Below are 6000 nucleotides of genomic sequence, written 5' to 3' on the forward strand. Positions count from 1 at the left end.
ACATTCTTGGCCCAGGAGTGCACGTAGGCTTGTAGGAGTCAGTCATTGGTTTCAATCACAAATGGCTACTTGTGTACCTTGGACAAGTTACTTGACTCGCCTGAGACTTGGCTTCTTCATCCGGAAACCACTGCCTGGTAGATGCATGTCACACAATACATGGTACTCCTTTCTCACAAGCCCCTCCTCTCAGCTATCCTGATCAGCTTGACTCCAGTCCTTTCTTCATTTGCAGAAAGACTTTCCACCTTGGATGACCATTTATTTATTCATATTTCTGGTGGCCCTGGGTCTTCGCTGCCACCTGTGGGCTTTCTCTAGTTGCATCGAGTTGTAGCTACGCTCTCCTTGCAGTGCGTGGGCTTCTCACTGTGGGGGCTTCTCTTGTTGGGGAGCGCAGTCTTCAATAGTTGTGGTGCCTGGGCTCAGCTGCTCCACAGCATGTGGGACCTTCCTGAGGCAGGGCTCAAACTCATGTCCCCTCCACCGGCAGATGGATTCTTAATCACCAGGGAAGTCCTTGGATGATCATTTTGGATAAGAGAAAAACACAGTCATCTTTCTCTCCCTTTCGCATGCTGGTTCTCTCTCTCCCTCTCTGAGACAGAGCCCACGGTATCCAGCATTCCACTGTTGACTCTGAAGGGTCATGACAGTTATTGGATGTTTAGGATCACAGTTTCTGGATCTTTATATTCAGAATTGATTAGAGACATAAAGTCAAAATTTAAATTTTTTTGTTGTTGTTGCCACGCTGTGGGTCTTGCAGGATCTCAGTTCCCTGACCAGGGATTGAACCCAGGCAGTGGCATTGAAAGCACCAAATCCTAATCACTGGACCACCAGGGAATTCCCCAAACCAAAAAAAAAAAAACGTTTTTACATATCAGGTATCTCAATAGATTGAGGAACTTTGAGCTAGTCACACAGGTCTCAAGAATATAAAATTCTGGTCCTCAAACTTGCCAGGCCCCTGGAGCTGGGGGCCCAAGGGACTGCTTGGCCCTCTCTCACTCCTGAGTCCCGGGTCCTTCTCTCACTTCTGGTCCCTGCTGCCTGCCTGTGCCCCAGACTCAGGGAGGAGCTGCACCGGAGTGAGACACCATGCTCTGCCCTGGTGCCTGCTTCCGTGGTTGAAGTGATGCCACCAAGAAGAAATGGGAGATACAAATGCCTGTTCCACTTCCAAAAGGCAAGGTTCTGTATGACATAGAAGGAGAACAATGGGTACTGAGCAAGATGACTGGCTCTGGAGAATTTGGTTTGCTATATTTCACTTTCCCCACAAAGAAATTGGGCTTCCCAGGTGGCTCAGTGTGTAAAGAATCCACCTGCAATGCAGGAGACACAGGAGACATCAGTTTGATCCCTGGGTTGGGAAAAGCCCCTGGAGGAGGGCATGGCAACCCACTCCAGTATTCTTGCCTGGAGAATCCCATGGACAGAGAAGCCTGGCAGGCTATGGTCCACAGGGTCTCAAAGAGTCAGACACAATTGAAGCGACTGAGCGTGTATGCACAAGTAAACCAGATACAGGATATACATAATAAAAGCAGAATATCAAGAAAATGGCTGTTATAAGAATTTAAATTTTTTCAAGAGCTCCCCCCAAAATACTATCAAAAGGTGGATAGAACCAAACTACATCCTTATTTAGGAATTCCTCTTTTTACAGATCTGGTATTATGGAATTCAAGGGAAGAAGTTACAGATTTATGGTAATGGAAAGACTATGCTCTGAGCTTAGTCACTCAGTCATGTCCAACTCTTTACAACCCTATGGACTGTAGCCCCCCAGGCTCCTCTGTCCATGGGATTCTCCAGGCAAGAGTACTGGAATGGGTAGCCATGCCCTCCTCCAGGGGAAGTGAACTCATAGAAGATCTCAGACTAAAATGGTACTTTAAAAAAGGCAACTGTCTTGCAGCTAGGTATCCAAATGTTGGATATACTGGAAAATATACATGAAAATGAATATGCTCACAGTGATACAAAAGCAGTGAATCTACTTCCGGGTTACAGAAATCCAGATAGGGTTTATCTTACAGATTATGGCTTTTCCTACAGGTATTGTCCCACTGAGAACCACAAACAGTATCTGGAAAATCCTAATAAAGGCCATAATGGACTTAAGAGTTTATCAACTTGGATGCTCACAAAGGAACAGGTGAAATAGCCTAGTACTTGGCGTACACTCATAACTCACCATATGATGAATATGAGGAAAAGACAAACTATCAGTGCTCAAGACAGTTCTGAACACAAGTGGAATGAATACCTTTAAGGTCATTGGAATTTTCCACTAGAGGAGAGGGTGTAACTGCATACTCCAAACAGTCAAAAAATTGACTCATGAAAGGCTGCCCAAAGCAAGTTAATCAAACGCAAAATAGGTTAATGGAAAAAAGTACACAGTGAGAGAAGTGCTGAGTCCTGTGAAACATGGAGAAAAGAGCAAAAGAGAAGCTGATTGGACTGCTTAATAATGAAACAGCTCAGGAAAGACAAAAATATGGTGAGTCTCAAGAACTGTTGAAGTAAAAAGTTCTCCAAAAAATCCAACTGTATACAACTCCCAAACTCATTTTATGAACTCTATCAAGAGCTTACCAGTCCAGATGTATTCAATTGGTCAAGTTCTCCATTTTGATACACATACAGTTTTTTTAAACTTTTTATTTTGTGTTGGGGTATAGCTGATGAACAATGCTGTGGTAGTTTCAGGTGGACAGCAAAGGGATTTAGCCACACATGTGCATGTATCCATTCTCCCCCAAACTTCCCTCCCTTCCAGGCTGCCACATAACATTGAGCAGAGTTCCGTGGGTACACATACACTTCTTCAACTGGTGTGGAAGTAAGCTCAACGTTCAGAAAACGAAGATCATGAATCCGGTCCTATCACTTCATGGGAAATAGATGGGGAAACAGTGGAAACAGTGTCAGACTTTATTTTTTGGGGCTCCAAAATCACTGCAGATGGTGACTGCAGCCATGAAATTAAAAGACGCTTACTCCTTGGAAGGAAAGTTACGACCAATCTAGATAGCATATTCAAAAGCAGAGACGTTACTTTGCCAACAAAGGTTCGTCTAGTCAAGGCTATGGTTTTTCCTGTGGTCATGTATGGATGTGAGAGTTGGACTGTGAAGAAGGCTGAGCACCAAAGAATTGATGCTTTTGAACTGTGGTGTTGGAGAAGACTCTTAAGAGTCCCTTGGACTGCAAGGAGATCCAACCAGTCCATTCTGAAGGAGATCAGCCCTGGGATTTCTTTGGAGGGAATGATGCTGAAGCTGAAACTCCAGTACTTTGGCCACCTCATGGGAAGAGTTGACTCATTGGAAAAGACTGTGATGCTGGGAGGGATTGGGGGCAGGAGGAGAAGGGGACGACAGAGGATGAGATGGCTGGCTGGCATCACTGACTCGATGGACGTGAGTCTGAGTGAACTCCGGGAGTTGGTGATGGACAGGGAGGCCTGGCGTGCTGCGATTCATGGGGTCGCAAAGAGTCGGACACGACTGAGCGACTGACCTGAACTGAACTGATCTTGTTTTATAGAAAAGAAGTGTAAGGGTATTTACAAGTCAGCCATCTTGAGGCCCCTAAGGGTAAACCAGATTGAAGATAGTTATTGATTATGCTTATTTGATATCTTGTCATATCATAAAATTGAGACTGGTTGACTTGAATAAAGCTTTCTCATGAAATTTTACTTTAAATATGATGGTTACTTGTTTGTCTAGGAAGATTATACTTCTCTTTGCACGTTTGGAATTTGAATTTCCCTATCAACATGTAACATTGTGTGCTCTCACTTCTCTGATCTTACCAAAATCAGCTTGGTTGTTTGAACAATTTTTTGCATTTTCTTAATGCTGAAACTCCAGTACTTTGGCCACCTCATGCGAAGAGTTGACTCATTGGAAAAGACTGTGATGCTGGGAGGGATTGGGGGCAGGAGGAAAAGGGGACGACAGAGGATGAGATGGCTGGATGGCATCACCGACTCGATGGACGTGAGTTTGAGTTAACTCCGGGAGATGGTGATGGACAGGGAGGCCTGGCGTGCTGTGATTCATGGGGTCGCAAAGAGTCGGACACGACTGAGCGACTGAACTGAACTGAACTGAACTGAATGTTGGAGAAATAAATATTTTCCTTTTGGTGTTCAATTTAGGTACAAGTGAAGATAAAGGGTGACTTTAGCAAAAATGTTGCAAGATACAGACAAAGGAACACACGGCGGGGGGGGGGGGGGGGGGGGGGTGAGGGAAAAAAAAAAAAATGTTGCAAGATACAACACAGAATCTTGACACTTTCCTCATCACAAAATGTTTGCTTCTATTAGCCTGATACACAGATGGGTTTTTTGAGGATGACCCCCACTTTTCTTGCTCTCCCTACTGGCAGTATGAAGGTAAGAGGCGATGAGACAGGTGTAAACGCTATAATATACTCTTTTATTTTGAATGAAGACATGTAGTGAGCTCAGGGATGGCCACTTGGTTAATTGGTTCTGGGACAGCCAGTCTCTGAGATGGTTCCAGGGATCCTCACCTCCCAGCACTTACGCTTTTTTACAGCAGCCCGTCCCCATTCTGAATCAGGGCTTTCCCTGTGTGACTGGTAGAATATAACAGAAATGATGATACGTGGTTACTGAGACTAGATCATAATGACACTGTAACTTTTGCATTGGTATCTTGGATTTTCCCCATTCTATGGGTTGCCCCTTTACTCTGTGGATAGTAAAATTTTACATTTTCATTAAGTCCAACACGGCTATTTTTCCTTTTGTTGCCAGTGTCTTTGGTGTCATTACCAAAAAATCATCGCCAAATCCAGTGTCATAAAGCTTTTACCCTGTATTTTTATCTAAGAGTTTTGTTTTCGGTTTTACATTTAGGCCTTTGATCCATTTTACGTTGATTTTTGTACATGGTGGGACTTCCTTGGTGGTCCAGTGGTTAAGAATCCACCTGCCAATGTAGGGAAACACAGGTCCTGTCCCTGGTCTAGGAAGATTACACACACCATGAGGAAACTAAGCCCGTGCACCACAACTACTAAAGCCTGCACACCTGGAGCCCGTGTTCCACAACGAGAAACCCCACTCACCGCAACCAGAGGAAGCCTGCACCCAGCAATGAAGACCCAGCACAACCCAAAACAAAAATAAATAAAACTATAAAACCTTTTTGTATATGGTGTTAGATAAGGGTCCAATTTCATTCTTTTCTAGTTCTCTCAGCATCATTTGTTGAAAAGATTATCCTTCCCCCATGGTCCTGGTCCCCTTTGTCAACAATTATTTGACCATATATCAGATCAGATCAGATCAGTCGCTCAGTCGTGTCCGACTCTTTGCGACCCCATGAATCGCAGCACACCAGGCCTCCCTGTCCATCACCAACTCCCGGAGTTCACTCAGACTCATGTCCATCGAGTCAGTGATGCCATCCAGCCATCTCATCCTCTGTCGTCCCCTTCTCCTCCTGCCCCCAATCCCTCCCAGCATCAGGGTCTTTTCCAATGAATCAACTCTTCACATGAGGTGGCCAAAGTACTGGAGTTTCAGCTTTAGCATCATTCCTTCCAAAGAAATCCCAGGGCTGATCTCCTTCAGAATGGACTGGTTGGATCTCCTTGCAGTCCAAGGGACTCTCAAGAGTCTTCTCCAACACCACAGTTCAAAAGCATCAATTCTTCGGTGCTCAGCCTTCTTCACAGTTCAACTCTCACATCCATACATGACCATGGGAAAAACCATAGCCTTGATTAGACGGACCTTTGTTGGCAAAGTAATGTCTCTGCTTTTCAATATGCTATCTAGGTTGGTCGTAACTTTCCTTCCAAGGAGTAAGCGTCTTTTAATTTCATGGCTGCAGTCACCATCTGCAGTCATTTTGGAGCCCAGAATAATAAAGTCTGACACTGTTTCCCCATCTATTTGCCATGAAGTGATGGGACCGGATGCCACGATCTTCATTTTCT

General features: G+C 44.6%; 1 pseudogene; it reads left to right on the forward strand.

The window, feature by feature from the left end:
- Positions 1-1141: 1141 nt before the first annotated feature.
- LOC113877472 lies at positions 1142-2181 on the forward strand (annotated as a pseudogene).
- Positions 2182-6000: the final 3819 nt, after the last annotated feature.

Source organism: Bos indicus x Bos taurus, chromosome 19 (genome assembly GCF_003369695.1).
Source record: "Bos indicus x Bos taurus breed Angus x Brahman F1 hybrid chromosome 19, Bos_hybrid_MaternalHap_v2.0, whole genome shotgun sequence".
In the NCBI taxonomy this organism is placed as follows: domain Eukaryota; kingdom Metazoa; phylum Chordata; class Mammalia; order Artiodactyla; family Bovidae; genus Bos; species Bos indicus x Bos taurus.